Consider the following 20,859-nt stretch of genomic DNA (forward strand, 5'->3'; position numbering starts at 1 on the left):
TTGGTGATAGTCATTGTCAGGCATTTGTGTGACGCAAATGTTACTTGCCACTGATCAGCCCAAGCCTGGATATTGCCCAGCTCTTGCTGCATTTGTACACGACTGCTTTAGTATTTGAGGAGTTGCGAATGGTGCTGAACATTGTGCAATCATTACGAAACAAAGAACAGTACAGCACAGGAACAGGCCATTCGGACCTCCAAGCCTGCGCCGATCTTGATTCCTGCCTAAACTAAAACCTTCTGCACTTCCGGGGCCCGTATCCCTCTATTCCCATCCTATTCATGTATTTGTCAAGATGCCTCTTAAAAGTCTCCATGGTACCTGCTTCCACCACCTGCCCCGGCAACAAGTTCCAGGCACTCACCACCCTCTGTGTAAAGAACTTGCCTCGCACATCCCCTCTAAACTTTGTCCCTCGCACCTTAAACCTATGTCCCCTAGTAACTGACTCTTCCACCCTGGGAAAAAGCTTCTGACTATCCACTCTGTCCATGCCACTCATAACTTTGTAAACCTCTATCATGTCGCCCCTCCACCTCCGTCATTCCAGTGAAAACAATCCAAGTTTATCCAACCTCTCCTCACAGCAAATGCCCTCCAGACCAGGCAACATCCTGGTAAACCTCTCCTGTACCCTCTCCAAAGCCTCCACGTCCTTCTGGTAGTGTGGCAACCAGAATTGCACGCAATATTCTAAGTGTGCCCTAACTAAAGTTCTGTACAGCTGCAGCATGACTTGCCTATTTTTATACTCTATGCCCCGACCGATGAAGGCAAGCATGCCGTATGCCTTCTTGACTACCTTATCCACCTGCGTTGCCACTTTCAGTGACCTGTGGACCTGTACGCCCAGATCTCTCTGCCTGTCAATACTCCTAAGGGTTCTGCCATTTACTGTATACTTCCCACCTGCATTAGACCTTCCAAAATGCATTACCTCACATTTGTCCGAATTAAACTCCATCTGCCATTTCTCCGCCCAAGTCTCCAACCGATCTATATCCTGCTGTATCCTCTGACAATCCTCATCACCGTCCGCAACTCCACCAACCTTTATGTCGTCCGCAAACTTACTAATCAGACCAGCTACATTTTCCTCCAAATCATTTATATATACTGCAAAGGTCCCTGCACTGATCCCTGAGGTACACCACTAGTCACATCCCTCCATTCAGAAAAGCACCCTTCCACTGCTACCCTCTGTCTTCTATGACCAAGCCAGTTCTGTATCCATCTTGCCAGCTCCCCTCTGATCCCATGTGACTTCACCTTTTGTACCAGTCTGCCATGAGGGACCTTGTCAAAGGCTTTACTGAAGTCCATATAGATTACATCCACTGCCCTTCCTTCATCAATCATCTTTGTCACTTCCTCAAAAAACTCAATCAAATTAGTGAGACACGAGCTCCCCTTCACAAAACCATGCTGCCTCTCGCTAATAAGTCCATTTGTTTCCAAATGGGAGTAAATCCTGTCCCGAAGAATCCTCTCTAATAATTTCCCTACCACTGACGTAAGGCTCACCGGCCTATAATTTCCTGGATTATCCTTGCTACCCTTCTTAAACAAAGGAACAACATTTGCCATTCTCCAGTCCTCTGGGACCTCATCTGTAGCCAATGAGGATGCAAAGATTTCTGTCAAGGCCCCAGCAATTTCTTCCCTTGCCTCCCTTAGTATTCTGGGGTAGATCCCATCAGGCCCTGGGGACTTATCTACCTTAATGCTTTGCAAGACACCCAACAACTCCTCCTTTATGATAATGAGATGACTGAGACTATCTGCACTCCCTTCCCTAGGCTCATCATCCACCATGTCCTTCTCCTTGGTGAATACTGATGCAAAGTACTCAGTTAGTACCTCACCCATTTCCTCTGGCTCCACACATAGATTCCCTTCTCTGTCCTTGAATGGGCCAACCCTTTCCCTGGTTACCCTCTTGCTCTTTATATACGGATAAAAAGCCTTGGGATTTTCCTTAATCCTGTTTGCCAATGATTTCTCATAACCCCTTTTAGCCCTCCTGACTCCTTGCTTAAGTTCCTTCCTACTGTCTTTATATTCCTCAAGGGATTCGTCTGTTCCTAGCCTTCCCGCCCTCACGAATGCTTCCTTTTTCTTTTTGACGAGGCTCACAATATCCCGCGTTATCCAAGGTTCCCGAAACTTGCCAAACTTATCCTTCTTCCTCACAGGAACATGCTGGTCCTGGATTCTAATCAACTGACATTTGAAAGACTCCCACATGTCAGATGTTGATTTACCCTCAAACAGCCGCCCCCAATCTAAATTCTTCAGTTCCTGCCTAATATTGTTATAATTAGCCTTCCCCCAATTTTGCACATTCACCCGAGGACTACTCTTATCCTTAATCACAAGAACCTTAAAACTTATGGAATTATGGTCACTGTTCCCGAAATGCTCCCCTACTGAAACGTCGACCACCTGGCCAGGCTCATTCCCCAATACCAGGTCCAGTACGGCCCCATCCCTAGTTGTACTATCTACGTATTGTTTCAAGAAGCCCTCCTGGATGCTGCTCACAAATTCTGCCCCATCCAAGCCCCTAGCACTAAGTGAAACCCAGTCAATATAGGGGAAGTTAAAATCACCCACCACTACAACCCTGTTACCTTTACATCTTTCCAAAATCTGTCTGCATATCTGCTCCTCTACCTCCCGCTGGCTGTTGGGAGGCCTGTAGTAAACCCCCAACATCGTGACTGCACCCTTCCTATTCTTGAGCTCCACCCATATTGCCTCGCTGCATGACCCCTCTGAGGTGTCCTCCCGCTGTACAGCTGTGATGTTCTCCTTAACCAGTAATGCAACTCCCCCACCCCTTTTATATCCCCCTCTATCCCGCCTGAAGCTTCTAAATCCTGGAACATTTAGCTGCCAATCCTGTCCTTCCCTCAACCAAGTCTCTGTAATAGCAACTACATCATATTTCCAAGTACTAATCCAAGCTCTAAGTTCATCTGCCTTACCTGTTATACTTCTTGCATTGAAACAAATGCACTTCAGACCACCAGTCCCGCTGTTCTCCGCAACATTTCCCTGCCTGCTCTTCCTCTTCATCTTACTGGCCTTATTTACTAGTTCCCCTTCATTTATTTCACTTGCTGTCCTACTGCTCTGGTTCCCACCCCCCTGCCACACTAGTTTAAACCCTCCCGAGTGACGTTAGCAAACTTCGCAACCAGGATATTTGTGCCCCTCCAGTTTAGATGCAACCCGTCCTTCTTGTACAGGTCCCATCTGTCCCTGAAGAGATCCCAATGGTCCAGATATCTGAAACCCTCCCTTCTACACCAGCTGTTCAGCCACGTGTTTAGCTGCACTATCTTCCTATTTCTAGCCTCACTGGCACATGGCACAGGGAATAATCCTGAGATTACAACCCTAGAGCTCCTGTTTTTTAACTTTCTACCTAACTCCCTAAACTCCCCCTGCAGGACCTCATCACTCTTCCTGCCTATGTCGTTGGTACCGATGTGTACCACAACCTCTGGCTCTTTACCCTCCCCCTTCAGAATTCCCCCTGTCCGTTCAGAGACATCCTTGACCCTGGCACCAGGGAGGCAACATACCATCCTGGAGTCTCTTTCATGTCCACAGAAGCGCCTATCTGTGCCCCTAACTATAGAGTCCCCGATAACTATTGCTCTTCTGCGCTTTGTCCCTCCCTGCTGAACAACAGTGCCAGCCTGGGTGCCACTGCTCTGGCTGCTGCTGTTTTCCCCTGATAGGCCATCCCCCCCAACAGTATCCAAAACGGTATACTTGTTAGAGAGGGGGATCGCCACAGGGGATTCCTGCACTGACTGCCTGCCCCTTCTAGCGGTCACCCATCTATCTGCCTGCACCTTGGGTGTAACCACTTCTCTAAAACTCCTGTCTATGACACTGTCTGTCACTTGCATGCTCCTAAGTGCATCCAGTTGCCGCTCCAACCGATCCATGCGGTCTGTGAGGAGCTGCAACCGGGTCCACTTCCTGCAGATGTAGTCGTCCGGAACGCTGGAAGCGTCACGGACTTCCCACATCTCACAGGTGAAGCACTTCACCCCTCTGTCATTTCTAGCACTAATTATTTAATTAATATAAAATAAATAAATACTTACTAAATCCTTACTAAATTGTTATAATTAACTATATGGTCCCTCGTGCTAGATTTCTACCATTAATATTAAATGCTAACTAAATACAGTAATCTCCTGCCTCTGGTTTAGTTACTCTACTTATTAATTAGTTCATTAGGGTTTTAATCAAATTTTACCAATGTTTTATTTTCAAATTTAGTACAAATTTCCTACCAGCCAGTCAGGTCACAGCTTTCCTGTGACGTCACTTTTCAGTTTTTTTTTACCAGAGGTAAGTTTTTTATACTTACCAGTCTGGAACTCCGCCCTCCGAGTCTTCTCCGAGAATGTAGGCCGTGAATCCCCGAGGTAAGTTTTTTATACTTACCGGTCTGGAACTCCGCCCTCTAAGTCTTCTCCGTGAATGTAGCGAACATCCCACTTCTGACGTTATGATTGAAGGAAGGTCATTGCTGAAGCAGCTGAAGATGGTTGTGCTGAGGACACTACCCTGAGGAACTCCTGCAATGATGTCCTGGAGTTGAGATGATTGACCTCCAACAACCACAAGCATTTTTCTTTGCGCTAGGTACGACTCCAACCAGCAGAGTGTTTTCCCCCGATTCCCATTGACTCCTGCTTTGCTTGGGCTCCTTGATGCTGTACTCGGTCAATTGCTGCCTTGATGTCAAGGGCAGTCACTCTCACCTCACCTCTGGAGTTCAGCTGTTTTGTCCATGTTTGAACCAAGGCTGTAATGAGGTCAGGAGCTGAGTGGCCCTGGCAGAACTCAAACTGAGCTTCACTGAGCAGGTTATTGCTCAGCAAATGCCGCTTGATAGCACTGTCGACGACACCTTCCATCACTTTTCTGATGATCGAGAGTCAACTGCTGGGACAGTAATTGACTGGGTTGAACTTGTCCAGCTTTTTGTGTACAGGACATACCTGGGCAATTTTCCGCACTGCCCGGTGGATGCCATTGTTGTAGCTGTACTGGGACAGCTTGGCTAGTGGCGCGGCAAGTTCTGGAGCACAGGTCTTCAGTACTATTGCCGGAACATTGTCAAGGCCCATAGCCTTTGCAGTATCCAGTGCCTTCATTCATTTCTTGATATCACACAGTGTGAATCGAATTGACTGTCGACTGGTATCCGTAATGCTGGGGACTTCAGGAGGAGGCCGAGATGGATCATTCACTCGGCACTTCTGGCTGAAGATTGTTTCAAATGTTCAGTCTTGTCTTTTGCACTGAACTGATGAAGGGTCACTGACCTGAAACGTTAACTCTGCTTCTCTCTCCACAGATGCTGCCACACCTGCTGAGTACTTCCAGCATTTCTTGTTTTCATATCTACACTGCCACTATCACTTTAATCCCAAGGACTTCAATTTTGCTATTAAGTCTATTATATGGTACTTTATCAAATGCCTTTTGAAAGTCCATACACACATCAACCACATCAAGTTAGTGAAACGTGATGTACCTTAACAAATTTGTGCTTGCTGTTAATTGTTAACCCATAGTTTTCCAAATGTCAACTCATTTTGTCTTGGATTACTGTCTCTAAAAGTTTCCCACCACTGATGTTAGGTTCCCACCACTGCAGTTGCTCTCCTTTTTTGAACTGGGATTTAACACTTGCAATTCCCGAGTCATTTGGTGCCATACCCAAATCCAAGAAGAATTGGAAAATTGTGGCCAGAGCCTTAACCATTTCCACCCTTACTTCCCTCAGCAACCTTGGATGCATCCCATCTGATCGGGCGGCTTTTCTACTTTTGAGTGCTGCCAACCTTTTAAATAACTCCTCTTTGTCGACTTTATCCTGTCTAATTTCTTCTTTACTGTGACATTGGCAGCATCTTCTTTTGTGAAGACAGATGCAAAGTACTCATTCCATACCTCAGCCATGCCCTCTCCACGAGAAGATCTTCTTTTGGTTCCTAATCGACCACTCTTCCTTTAACTATGCTTTTATTATTTCCATGTTTCTATTAGATTTTTGGGTTCCCTTTTATGATATCTATTCTCATACACTCTGTTTGGTCCTCTTATTTCCTTTTTCAGCTCTCCTGTGTACTTTCTGTATTCAACTTGGTCATCTACAGTATTATGAGCCTGATATTTATCATAAGCCTTTTCTGTTTCATTTCAATCTCTATATCATTCATCATTCAGGGAGCTCCAGCTTTGGATATCCATTTCGCCTCATGGAAATGCGTCTAAACTGTGCCTGAACCATTTCCTCTTTGAAGGCCTCCCATGGCTTTTTTATAGTATTACTAGCCAATCTTTGCTTCCAATCCACCTGGGCCAGATTTCTTTTTCAACTCACTGAAATTCACCCTCCTCCAGTTGAGTAACTTCACAATTGATTTTTCCTCGTCTTTTTCCTTAACTCTTCTGTACCTAATGATATTGTGATCAGTTTCCCAAATGCTTTTCCATTGAGACATGTACAACTTTCCCCACTTCATTCCCCAGAACTAGATCCAGCACTTCTTCCTCGTTGAGCTGGAAACAGAATTATTAAGAAAATTGTCTTGTACACATTTTAGGAATTTTCCCCCCTCTTTGCCATATCCAGTCTATATTAGGATAATTGATGTTCTTGCATTTTTCTGAAACTTGCCTGCGAATTTACTGCTCCATCTCCTTCCCACTATTTTATGGTCTACAGTATACACATAGCAATGTTTGTTATTCTTTGTTATTTCTAACCAAATAGATTCCATCTTTGAGCCCTTAGAAACATCAACCCTTTCAATGCTGTAACATAATTTGGTCAATTCTGCACCCCTCCCCCCTCCTTTTTCCTTCTTCCCTATCTTTCCTGAATACTTTTTCCCTTCTTGGAGCCAGTTCTCTGTTTTTGCCACTACAACATAATCCCATATGGCAATTTGTGCAGCAGCTCACCAAGCTTATTTACCACACTCCCTGCATTTCTACACATGCACTCCAAACACATACTGGTCTACCTCCCGTTTCCCCTGCCTGATCCCTCTTATTTTTGAACTACTCTTTTTTCTATATCTCATTTGAAATTATTGGTGGTATAGTTACACCCATTCTACACAAATGTAGGAAATGCAGGTGTGGAACCTGAGGTGAGCCACCCTTGGACAAGGGGTGTGGGTTTGCCTGGCCAGTATGTTTCTCACACTAACTGTTCCTTAGGAATATGTCATGTCTGGGTGATGAGATAAGAAGAGTGTTGTTGAAGCATAATGTCTCTTTCTGTTATTGCGCTGTACCAGCTGCAAGGCCAATGGTGAGATAGATATGTAAACAAAGGATTGAAAATTACTGTATCTTATTCGTTTAGAGCAAAAACTGAATTGTAATATTATTGGTGCTTTAGAATGCAAATTAAGGATTGAACTATTGTTGTAAGATTTTTGGTTGCAGAATAGTATAATTGCCATTGTTTTACTGAAATTCTTCAGAACATCGCACTGAGTCTCAATGTGAGCTCTACTGTGTTTGTTCTCCTTGAACACAAGTTAATAAAGTAGGTTGCGAGTACTTACCATGCCGAGTCTGATTATTCTACTGCAGTTTCTTCGACACAGGAAATTTTCATTGTCTTCTCTTTCAAATGGGAGCAGATCTATGTTAGTCGCAGCATAGGGTCTGAAGGAGATTTAAAAGAACCAGTGAAAAAACTGAGGAACTTCATGTGCAGCGTTAAGAAAAAGCACAAGTCGCTTTTGTCTGGATTCCTTAGATTTTTTTTGTACTGGAAATTGTCATCATGCTGCAGTCATGCCGTTGTTTTGCTGCAATTTTGAAGGAAATTCCAGTTCAAAGAGAGTTGTGAATCTTAGGAGAACTACAGGGGTATGCAAAGTAATATTTGAATAAGTAAGGAAGTTAAGCACTACTGTAAAGTATCTTAGGTTGGGAATTTCCTCATAGCAGCTCTGCTGCAATAACTTCACTGGAAATACACAGAACCACATTTATGCTCATAAGTGGAGTTTCTGGTGAAATTGCAATGGCAAAATGGAAGTACCTTTGAGGAATTTCCTGCCCGTAATAGCAAAAGAGTAGTTAGATACTAAATAAAATACTAAAAGATAAAAGAGAATATAGCCAAAAATCTAAAGGAATATTTTTGGGGATTGTCACGCATATTGGAACTGCGATGATACAACATTCATGGAGTAACTCTGAAGTGTCATGAAACAACGAATTTTGTCTTTAAAAATATGAACCTTTATTTTTAAAAGTAAACAATGGTCTAAAATGGCTGCCAAAGAAAAGGGGCATTATTTTGTGTATTCAAACAGTCTGACAAAGACAGGACAAATCTTCAAAGCCAAAAAATGTTAATGAAATCCATCTTAAAACTATCCTATAAACATTCCAGAATTGAATGTCTTTTCTTCTAAAATAAAGGAGAGGTAAAAACCATGTCCTGGACCATTGTGTGATAACATAGAAACATAGAAAATAGAAGCAGGAGTAAGCCATTTGGCCCTTCGAGCCTGCTCCGCCATTCATTATGATCATGGTTGATCATCCAACTCAGTAACCTGTTCTGGCTTTCGCCCCATATCCTTTGATCCCTTTAGACCCAAGAGCTATATCTAACTCCTATTTGAAAACATTCAATGTTTTGGCCTCAACTGCTTTCTGTGGTAGCAAATTCCACAGGCTCACCACTCTCTGGGTGAAGAAATTTCTCCGCATCTCAGTCCTGAAAGGTTTACCCCGTATTCGTAGACTATGACCCCTGGTTCCCCCACCATCGGGAACATCCTTCCTGCATCTACCCTGTCAAGTCCTGTTAGAATTTTATAGGTTTCTATGAGATCCCCCCTCATGCTTCTGAACTCCAGCGAATATAATCCTAACCGACTCAATGTCTCCTCATATGTCAGTCCCGCCATCCCAGGAATCAGTCTGGTAAACCTTCGCTGCACTCCCTCTATAGCAAGAACATCCTTCCTCAGATAAGGAGACCAAAATTGCACACAATATTCCAGGTGTGACCTCATCAAGGCTCTGTATAATTGCAGCAAGACATCCCTGCTCCTGTACTTCAATCCTCTCGCTATGAAGGCCAACATACCATTTGCCTTTTTTACTGCCTGTTGCACCTGCATGCTTACCTTCAGCGACTGGTGTACGAGAAAACCCAGGTCTCGCTGTATATTCCCCTCTCTCAGTTTATAGCCATTCAGATAATCTCCTTCCTGTTTTTGCTACCAAAGTGGATAACCTTACATTTATCCACATTATACTGCATCTGCCATTGCTCACTCAACTTGTCCAAATCACCCTGAAGCCTCTCTGCATCCTTCTCACAACTCACCCTCCCACCCAGTTTTGTGTCATCTGTAAATTTGAAGCTATTACATTTAGTTCCCTCATCTAAATCATTAATGTATATTGTGAATAGCTGGGGTCCTCGCACCGATCCCTGCGGTACCCCACTAGTCACTGCCTGCCATTTGGAAAAAGACCCATTTATCCCTAGTCTTTGTTTCTTGTCCGCCAACCAATTTTCTATCCATTGCAATACACTACCCCCAATCCCATGTGCTTTAATTTTACATACTAATCTCTTAAGTGGGACTTTGTTGAAAGCCTTCTGAAAGTCCAAATATACCACATCCACTGGCTGTCCCTCATCAACTCTACTAGTTATATCCTCGAAGAATTCTAGTAGATTTGTCAAGCATGATTTCCCTTTCTTAAATTCATGCTGACTCGGTCTGATTCTACCACAGTTCTCCGAGTGCTCTGCTATAAAATCTTTGATAATGGACTCTAGAATTTTCCCCACCACCCTGTTTTCTCTCTACCTCCCTTTTTCAATAGTGGAGTTACATTAGCTACCCTCCAGTCTGTAGGAACTGTTCCAGAGTCTATAGAATCTTGGAAGATGACCACCAATGCATCGGTGGTCATCATGGGTAAGAAACCAGAGTGTTTCCGAACAGGAGGTGAGAGTTGACCTTAAAACAAAGACAGCCAGAGAGAGAGAGAGACTGACCCAGAAGATGAAGCGACTTGTAACACTGGCATACCAGCAAGTCAGAAAGCACCTGCCCTGCTGAAAAATCTGACAGCTACATAATACAGCAGAGAGAGAGCTGGCAGTGACCCAACATCTTCAACAGAACCTTCAATCAAGAGAGAAATCTACAATCATATCAGGCCTGCAACTATCTAGAACTTGAAATCTCAAGAGAATTCAACAGGCTTATCATAACCCTTCTTCCCCATAAAAATCCACCAACCTCTTTCCCTTCTGTATGTGTGTGTGTGTGTGTGTGTGTGTGTGTGTGTGTGTGTGTGTGTGTGTGTGTGTGTGTGTGTGTGTGTGTGTGTGTGTGTGTGTGTGTGTGTGTGTGTGTGTGTGTGTGTGAGAGTGAGTGATTGAGGTTCCAATAATTTCGGGATAAGGCATATTGATTAAGAAACAATTGACTTTCTGTTTTTTAAAACCTGTCACTGTCTGGTTATTTGAATAGTAAAACACCAGGCAGCTAAACTCTTAATACAAATACACTTGCTGCGGTCAGGTGAGGAGTTGAACTGTTGGAACCACCCATGTTACACCACGTGACCATAACACGAATGTTCAGTAAAGATAGCAAAAACATGTTGAGGCCAAAATTTCTTGAGCCACCGTCTGCTGTTAGAGATTGGCAGGGCGGGACCTCCAGCCATCAATGTCGACCCTATCCCAAATGCAGGGAATGGGATTATTAGCATGAAGGGAGTATACACCCACATCTTGAGCCATGACGGCTGGAGAAATTGGAACAGCATCACACAAAGCAATAGAAACTATTCTTAAGGATTGAGCAAGTGCATTGAATAGAAATTATCTTAGAAGAGATAATCAATATGGTTTTAGAAGGGAAAGATGTTACAAACTTTCTTCTTGTTACAAAGTTGATAATGCTAGTGATATAGTTTCAAAAGGCTTTGAATAAGGTTCTGCTTCTTATTAAGCTGAAAGCCATAACTTACAGGTGAAATATTGACTGGATGTGAAGTAGTTGACTGTAGGTTAAAAAGAAGCAGTTAGAGATGTTTTGTCTGACTTTGGGAGGTGTTGAGTGGTGAATTGCAGGGATTTGTGCCTGAACCTGTTGTTTCTCATTGATGTGAATGATCTGAATTCTAAAACTAGCTGCAAGATTAACTAATTTTGTGGATGTCACTAAAAAAAGTAGAATAGTAAAAAGTGTGGAATATGTTAAGATTTGCACAGGTGTTTAGAGAAAGACTTGCATTTATATAGCGCCTTTCATAACCACTGGATGTCTCAAAGCACATTACAGCCAACAAAGTACTTTTGAAGTGTAGTCACTGTTGTAATGAGGGAAACACAGCAGCCAATTTGCGCAAAGCAAGCTCCCACAAACACCAATGGAATAATGATCACATAATCTGTTTTTGTGATGTTGGTTGAGGGTTAAATATTGGCCAGGGCACCAGAGATAACTCCCCTGCTCTTAATAGTGCCATGGGATCCTTTACATCCACCAGAGAGGGCCTCGGTTTACTGTCTCATCCTAAAGATGGCACCTCCAGGAGTGCAGCATTCCCTCTGTACTGCACTGGAATGTCAGCCTTGTCTTTTGTGCTCAAGTCCTGGAGTGGGACTTGAACTCATAACCTTGTGACTCAGAGGCAATTGTGCCACCAACTGAGCCAATGAATCAATTATGTAAGTATTATAGATTAGAAGAAACATAAGCACAAAATTATAGAATTATCACAGTCTGATTCAGAAAGGGACCTGGGAGTAATAGGGAACTCATCAATGTCAATGTCTAGACAGAGTGTTTAGACATTTTTTAAAAAGTTAGCAAAATACTAAGAACCAAAACAATGGAACAATTCTACTAAGGTTAGACTGCAGCTAGACAATGTGCTGATAAGATTAAACTTGAATACTTTTAAAATTCAAGTTGGCACTCTGCTTAATAAATATGCACGAATTAGAGAGAGTCAAAAAAATGTTAGTCCAACTGTAAAAGATGTGAGCTATAAGGAATGGTGAAACCTTGTTCTTATATTCTAAACAGAAGTGAGAAGATTTTCCTCTGCTTTTCATCTGGGGTACAACTTTTCCCTGTGTATGAAACAGTGCTGGCATTCTGTTCTGCCTGCTTTCCCCTACGTTATTTCACACACACATTTAGGAGTGATAGCTGCTGTCTAAAACAGATGGGAGCATTTAATCTTATGTAATTGAGGCTGGAGTAATATCAAAACATTTCCTACATTATATTCCTGTGTCTTCAACTGCTCGTGGCCGAAATACTAGAGCACCCACAGAAAATTGGCCTTTGAATTATGCCTACCCCTCTTAGAATGGGGGAATCTAGGAAACATAGAAACATAGGCCCAGATTTTGTTGAGCACCTAATGTCGGGCTCTGTGGCAGGGGAAGGGGAGTGCCACCAAGGTGGGCAAGGGGGAATTTAGGATTTTTTGTGAAGTGGGGGGATAGGGAACGGGGGCAGTTCTGCATTTCTAGTATGGGGGGGGAGGGGTGACCTCTGCACTTTGTGCAGTTGGTGGGAGAGAGAGGTCAAATCTTCAATAAAAGTATTTTGTGGGGAGAAACAGGGCAACCATTTATTTTCATTGCATTGGGAGGGACGGGTCAGAAGTTTATTTACAGTGTAGTGGGTGGGGGGCGGGGTATGAGGTTCAACTCTGTACTTTCTGTGCAGGTCTGGCAGCCCTTTAAAAATGGCGCCAACGCCTGTGCAGAAGCAGCTGACGCCATTCATGGCATCACTGAGGCGACCCTTGCCATGTGATTGGAGGGGGGAGCAGCCCGCCCTGTGTATTTAAATGAGCCGCCATGTGCTGGATCACAGCAGCGAGGCGGCACGCAATCCATGCTTGCAGGCTGCCATTTTTTTCACCCGCCGTTGAATAAATTTCAGCCCATAGAGAATTTACAGCACTGAATGAGGCCATTCAGCCCATCGTGTCTGGGCCAGCCGAAAAAGAGCTATGCAGCCTAATCCCACTTTGCACCACTTGGTCTGCAGCCCTGAAGGTTACAGCATTTCAAGTACATATACAAGTACTTTTTCAATGCAATGAGATTTTTCACCTCTACCACCCTTTCAGGCAGTGAGTTCCAGATCCCCACCACCCTCTGGGTGAAAAGATTTCTCCCTAACTCCCCTCTAACCCTTAGCCAAATACTTTAAATCCATGACCCATGGCAATTGACCTCTCTGCTAAGGGAAATAGATCCTTTCTATCCATTGTCTAGACTCCTCATAATTTTGTACACCTCAATTAAATTTCCCCTCAGCCTCCTCTCTTGCAAAGAAAACAACTTCAGCCTATCCAATCTTTCCTCATAGCTAAAATTCTCCATTACTGGCAACATCCTGGTAAATCTCCTCTATACCCTCTCTCGTGTGATCATATCCTTCATGTAACACAGTGAACAGAACTGTAAGCAGTACTCTAGCTGTGGCCTACTTAGTATTTTATACAGTTCTGGCATAACATACCTGCTGTTATATTCTGTGCCTTGGCTAATAAAGAAAAGAACCCATTCTTAACCTTGCCTTATCTACTTGTCCTTCCTTCTCCATCCTTCTCCCTGGCAACAATCTGAGATTAAGCCAGTCTGCTCACAACCTTGGTGTCACATTTGATCAAGAGATGAGCTTCTGACCTCACATTCACGCTATCACAAAGATGCCTATTTCCACCTCTGTAACATCACCCGATTTCACCCCATCTCAGCTCATCTGCTGCTGAAACCCTCATTGATGGCTTTGTTACCTCTAGATTTGACTATTCCAATGCACTCCTGGCTGGTCTCCCACATTATACCCTCTATAAACTTAATATCATCCAAGATTCTGCTGCACGTGTCTTAATTTGCACCTATCACCCCTGTACTCACTGACCTACATTGGCTCCCGGTCAAGCAATTTCTTGATTTCAAATTCTCATCCTTGTTTTCAAATCCGTCCATGGCCTCTTCCCTCCCTATCTCTGTAATACCCTCCAGCCTCACAACCCTCCAAGATATTTTCGCTCCTCTAATTCTGGCCTCTTGACCATCCCTGATTTTAATTGCTCTACCATTGGTGGCTGTGTCTTCAGTTGCCTGGGCCCTAAGCTCTGGAATACCCTCCCTACATCTCTCCGCCTCTCTACCTCACTTTCCTCCTTTAGGATACTCCTTAAAACCTACCTCTTTGACTAAGCTTTTGGTCATCTGACCTAATATCTCCTTATGTGGCTTTGTGTGAGATTTTGTTTCATAATGCTTTTGTAAGGTGCCTTGGGACCTTTTATTACATTAAAGGTGCTATATAAATCAAGTTGTTGTTGCTGCTATATTCAGCGTTCTGTGGACATGCAAGGTCTCTCTGTTCCTCTACATTTTTCAGTATGCTAATTTCTAGGGCTGAATTTTATTCGGACGCCCCACTGTATGGTGGCGCCCTTTAAACTCAGCGCTATGCCAGCATTCAGTGGCCGCCGAGGAGCCCCCGCGATATTTTGCGCGGGGGCTCATTTAAATAAAGGGCTGGAGCGGCCACCCCCAATGACGTAAGGGGGTGGCCGCTCCGCCCCCTCTATTTAAATGAACCCCACGCAAAATGTCGCGATGACGTAAGGGCGCGGCTGCCATGTCCCCAGCAACGGCGTCCGGAGCTACCGCGCAGGCACCATTATTAAAGGGCTTCAAGCCCTTCAGTAACATTTGTAAATTTAAAGGTCCTGATTTCCGGAAATGAAAATAAATTTAAGTTTCAACTCTAAATCCCATCTCCCATCCCCCAATGGGTAATTTATATATTTATTGCCCTCTCCCCCCATAATAAATTTTTATTAGTATCCAGAACTTTCCCCCCCGAAATTAGTTCCCTTTGACCTAATACCCCTTCCCACCATCCCCACATCCAATTAAAATTAATTTCCCCGCTCCTCCACCCCTCCCGCCCTAAAAATTCTATTGCTCCCCCCTCCCCACCAGGTTCTCACCTGGAACTCCATGCGGAGTTCCGAAGGTGCGTGGAGCACGAATGGTGGCCGTAATATTGGAATGGGACGGTTGCCGCCTGCAGGTAGATTAACTTGAATTTCGTTAGGCCTCCTTTTAATATGAAGATGAAGGGCCTGCCGCCTGGGGGAGCGGGAGACCACACCGAGGTCCTGCCGTCGCCGGTAATATGCGGCAGGCCCTTCTCGACGACGCGGGTCGAGGCGGGCCTCTCCCTGCAACATTTTGCCGGCACTCGTGCCACAACCCGTAACATCGAGGGGCCGGTACAATTCAGACCTTAGTGTGTATTCCTTCGCCTTGTTTGCCCTACCCAAATGCATTACCTCACGCTTCTCCTGATTGAGTTCCTTTTGCCACATTTCTGCCCACCTGACCAGTCCATGGATCACTTTCTGCACTGTACAGCTTTCTTCCTCACTATCAACCAACGATCACTTTTTGTATCATAGAACCATAGAAAAATTACGGCACAGGAGGAGGCCATTCAGCCCGTCGTGTCCATGCCAGCTGAAAAAAACTAGCCGCCCAATCTAATCCCACCTTCCAAGCACCTAGTCCGTAGCCTTGCAGGTTACAGCTCTTCAGGTGCATGTCCAGGTACCTTTTAAAAGAATTGAGGGTTTCTGCCACCACCACCGTTCCTGGCAGTGAATTCCAGACATCCACCACCCTCTGGATGAAAAAGTTTTTCCTCATGTTCCCTCTAATCCTTCTACCAATCACCTTAAATCTGTGCCCCCTTGTAATTGACCTCTCTGCTAGGGGAAACAGGTCCTTCTTGCCTACTCTATGTAGGCCCCTCATAATTTTGTGTACCTCTATTAAGTCACCCCTCAGCCTCCTCTGTTCCAAGGAAAGCAACCCTAGCCTATCCAATCTTTCCACATATCTGCAACTTTCGAGTCCTGGCAACATTCTTGTAAATCTCCTCTGTACTCTCTCCAGAGCAATTATGTCCTTTCTGTAATGTGGTGGCCAAAACTGTACACAATACTCCAACTGTGCCCTGAGCAACACTTTATACAGTTCCAGTATTACATCCCTGCTTTTGAATTCTATACCTCGGCCAATAAAGGAAAGGATTCCATATGCCTTCTTCACCACTTTATCTATTTGTCCTGCCACCTTCAGGGACCTGTGGACGTACACTCCAAGGTCTCTCACTTCTCCTACCTCTCTCAATATCCTCCCGTTTATTGTGTATTTCCTCGCTTTATTTGCCCTCCCCAAATGCATTACCTCACAGTTATCTGGATTGAATTCCATTTGCCACTTTTCCGTCCACTCAACCAAACCATTGATATCCTTCTGGTGTCTACAGCTATCCTCTTCACTATCAACTACACGGCCAGTTTTTCTGTCATCAGCAAATTTCCCAAGCATGCCTCCCATATTTAAGTCCAAATCATTAATATATACCATATATCATCTGCAAACTTCTTAATTATGCCCCCTACATTTACATCTAAATCATTGATATATACCACGAAAAGGAAGGGACTGTGTACTGAACCCTGCAGAACCCCACTGGTAACAGCCTTACAGTCACAAAAACACCAGTTAACAATTACCCTTTGCTTCCTGTCACTGAGCCAATTTCAGATCCAACTTGCCTTTTACCGTTGAATCCATTGGGGGGCTGCTTTTCTAATAAGTCAGCCATCTGGGACCTTGTCAAAAGCCTTGCTAAATTCCATGTAGGCCAATCAAAAGCACTACCCGCATCGGCACTCCTAGTTACCTCCTCAAAAAATACAATCAAGTCGGTCAGTCATGAGCTTCCCTTAACAAATTCATGATCACTCTCCTTGATTAACCTACACCTTTCTAAATGACGATTTATACTGACCATCAGCACTTTTTCCTATAATTTGCCTACCACCGAGGTTAGGCTACCTGGCCTTAAATGACTCAGTCTATCCCTTCCTTCCTTAAGAAACAACTGTATAACATTAGCTGTCGTCTGGCACTACACTTGTAGCCAGAGTGGATTAGAAAATGATGGTCAGGGCCTCTGCTATTTCCTCCCTTGCTTCTCTTAGCAGCCTTGAATACATTCATCGGGGCCTGGAGATTTATCCACTTTCAAAGATGCTAAACCCCTTAATATTTCCTCTCACTACATTTATACCATCCAATATTTTACACTTTTCCTCCTAAGCTACAGTATCTGTATTGTCTCCCTCTTTTGTGAAGACAGATACAAAGTACTCATTAAGAACCAGGCCTCCACACACTTTACCCTTTTGGCCTCTTATCACCACTACTCCTATACTCTTGCTCTTTATGTATTTATGAAACATCATTGGGTTTTCTTTGATTTTACTCTCCAATATTTTTTTATGCCCTCTCTTTACTTTCCTAATTTCCTTTTTAATTTCACCTCTGCACTTTCTATACTCCTGTAGGCTTTCTGCAGTATTTAACTCTCGGTATCTGATATAAACTTCCCTTTTTGCCTCATCCTACTTTGTATTCTGTTTGATATCAAGAGGGGTTGAGATTTGGGAGTCCCACACTTTTTCTTCCTGGTAAAGCGACTGTTAGCAGCTTCCTCACAAATTTAATGGCCAGCAATGAGGATCAGTTGGGCTGGTGGTCATCCAGCTATTTGTAGACAGCAGCCAGAAGGCCCCAAAGGTCGCAGTCAAATTTTCTCTCCTAGTTTTCGTTGCACGCCCATTCTAAGAGACGTCTTGTGCCAGGGAGACATGCAAGCCAAGTTACTAAGTGGATAGTGGAAATATGTGTAGGTTTAGGTGCATTCGGGGAGAGTGCTCTTTGGGTGCACTTCACCCAAACTTGCATCCAAGTGGAAAGGGGAGATGAAAATTGACCACAAGATATTTAGGATGTTAATTATATATTAACTTATATTAAAAAGGCTGTAGTCGTTCAATTCTGAACATATTATTGTAAACAATGAAAGCTTCCATTTATATGGTACATTTAACATAGTAAAACCTCCCAAGGTGCTTCACAGGGTTTTAGCAAACAAAGTTTAATACTGAGCTACATCTGGAGATACTAGGACAGATGACCAAACACCTGGTCAAAGCACTATATTTTAAGGAGGAGAAAGAGCGAGAGAGGCAGTGAAGTTTAGAGAGGGAATTCCAGAGCTTAAGGCCTAGGCAGCTGAAGGTAGAATTATAGAATGTTTACAGCACAGAAGGAGATCATTCAGCCCATCGTGTCTGTGCTGGCTGTCTGAAGGAGCAATTCACCTAGCGGCACCCCCCCCGCCTTCTCCCCATAGCCCTGCACATTCTTCCTTTTCAGATAATAATTTAATTCCCTCTCGAATGCCTCGATTGTACCTGTCTCCACCACACTTTCAGACAGTGCATTCCAGATCCTAAACTCTTGCTGCGTAAAAAAGTTTATCCTCAGGTTCTTATTGCTTCTTTTGCCAATTACCTTAAATCTGTGTCATCTGGTTCTCAATCCTTCCATCAATGGGAACAGTTTCTCCCTATCTACTCTGCCCAGACCCCTCATGATTTTGAACACCTCTATCAAATCTCCTCTCAGCCTTCTCTCATAGAAACATAGAAAATAGGAGCAGGAGTAGGCCATTCGGCCCTTTGGGCCTGCTCCGTCATTCAAAAAATATCATGGCTGATCATCTAATTCAGGACCCTGTTCCCGCTTTCTCCCCATATCCCTTGATACCTTTGGCATTAAGAAATATATCTATCTCCTTCTTTGAATATATTTAATGACTTGGCCTTCACTGCCTTCTGCGGTAGAGAATTCCACAGGTTCACCGCTCTTTGAGTGAAGGAATTTCTCCTCATCTTGGTTCTAAATGGCATACCCCAAATCCCGAGACTGTGACCCCCGGCTCTGGACTCCCCAGCCATCGGGAACATCCTCCCTGCATCTAGTCTGTCTAGTCCTGTTAGAATTTTATAGGTTTCTATGAGATCCCCTCTCATTCTTCTAAACTCTAGTGAATATAGGCCTAGTCGACCCAATCTCTCCTCGTACGTCGATCCTGCCATCCCAGGAATGAGCCCAGTAAATCTTCTTTGCACTCCCTCCATGGCATGAACATCCTTCCTCAGATAAGGAGACCAAAACTGCACACAATACTCCAGATGTGGTCTCACCAAGGCCCGTTATAACTGCAGTAAGACATCCTTGTTCCTGTACTCAAATCCTCTTGCAATGAAGGCCAACATACCATTCGCCTTCCTAACTGCTTGCTGCACCTGAATGCTTGCTTTCAGCAACTGGTGTACAAGGACACCCAGGTCTTGTTGTACCTCCCCCTTTCCCAATCTATCACCATTCATATAATAACCTGCCTTTCTGTTTTTACAAAGTGGATAACCTCACATTTATTGACGTTATACTGCATCTGCCATGCATTTGCCCACTGACTCAACTTATCCAAATCAAATTGGAGTCTCTTTGCATCCTCCTCACAGCTCACATTTCCCCCCCCCCCCCCGCCCCACCCCCAGCTTTGTGTCATCTGCAAACTTGGAAATGTTACATTTAGTCCCCTCACCCAAGTCATTAATATATATTGTGAATAACTAGGTCCCAAGCACTGATCCTTATGGTACCCCACTAGTCACTGCCTGCCACTGGAAAAAGACCCATTTATTCCTACTCTGTGTTTCCTGTCTGTCAACCAATTCTCAATCCATGCCAGTATATTACCCCCAATCCCATGTACTTTAATTTTGCACACGAACCTCTTATGTGGGACCTTATCAAAAGCCTTCTGAAAATCCAAATACACCACATCCACTGGTTCTCCTTTATCTGTTCTACTGGCTACATCCTCAAAAAACTCCAGTAGATTTGTTAAGCATGATTTCCCTTTCGTAAACCCATGCTAACTTTGTCCAATCCTGTTTATGCTTTCCAGGTGTTCTGCTATCACATCCTTTATAATAGACTCTAGCATTTTCCCCACTACTGATGTAAGGCTAACTGGTCTGTAATTTCCTGTTTTATCTCTCCCTCCTTTTTTTAAATAGTGGGGTTACATTTGTCACCCTCCAATCTGTAGGAACTGCTCCAGAGTCTATAGAATTTTGGAAGATGACCACCAATGCATCCATTATTTTCAGGGCCACTTCCTTTAGTACTCTGGGATGTAGATTAACAGGCCCTGGGGATTTGTCACCCTTTAACCCCATTAATTACCCTAGACTTTTTTTTTACTAATACTGATTTCCTTCAGTTCCTCCCTCTCATTAGACCCTTGGTTCCCTAACATTTCTGGGAGGTTATTTGTGTCCTCCTTTGTGAAGACAGAACCAAAGTATGTGTTTAATTGTTCTGCCATTTCTTTGTTCCCTATTATAATTTCCCCCATTTCTGACTGTAAGGGACCTACATTTGTCTTCACTAATCCTCCAAGGAAGATAGTCCCAGCTTCTCCAATTTATCTACGTAACTGAAGCTCCTCATTCCTGGAAACATTCTTATGAATCTTTTCTGCACCCTCCCTAATCCCTTTGCATCCTTCCTATACTGTGATGCCCACAACTGGACACAAAACTCCAGTTGGGACCGTACCAGCATTTTATACAAGTTTAATATCACTTCCTTGCTTTTGACCTCTATGCCCCTATTGATAAAGCCTAGGATGCTGTATGCTTTATTAACTGCGCTGTCAACGTGTCCTGCCACCTTCAATGATTTATATACATATACACCCATGTCCCTCTGCTCCTGCACCTCCTTTAGAATTGTACCCTTTGTTTTATATTGTT

The 20,859-nt window shown here is 43.8% G+C and overlaps 2 protein-coding genes across 15 annotated transcripts in view; one reads left to right on the top strand and one right to left on the bottom strand.

Moving 5' to 3' along the window:
- The window catches only part of idua (alpha-L-iduronidase), a 361,720-nt gene that overhangs the window by 246,520 nt on the left and 94,341 nt on the right, over window positions 1–20,859 (top strand). The window lies entirely within an intron of this gene.
- LOC137374992 (sulfate transporter-like) overlaps window positions 1–20,859 on the bottom strand; it is a 282,625-nt gene that overhangs the window by 232,540 nt on the left and 29,226 nt on the right. For all 14 annotated transcript variants that reach the window (XM_068041696.1, XM_068041690.1, XM_068041711.1 and 11 more), the window contains exon 2: window positions 7,626–7,728. The gene's annotated coding sequence lies outside the window, so the exon portion shown is untranslated. The remainder of the gene's footprint in view (window positions 1–7,625; window positions 7,729–20,859) is intronic.

Source organism: Heterodontus francisci, chromosome 1, assembly GCF_036365525.1.
Source record: "Heterodontus francisci isolate sHetFra1 chromosome 1, sHetFra1.hap1, whole genome shotgun sequence".
In the NCBI taxonomy this organism is placed as follows: domain Eukaryota; kingdom Metazoa; phylum Chordata; class Chondrichthyes; order Heterodontiformes; family Heterodontidae; genus Heterodontus; species Heterodontus francisci.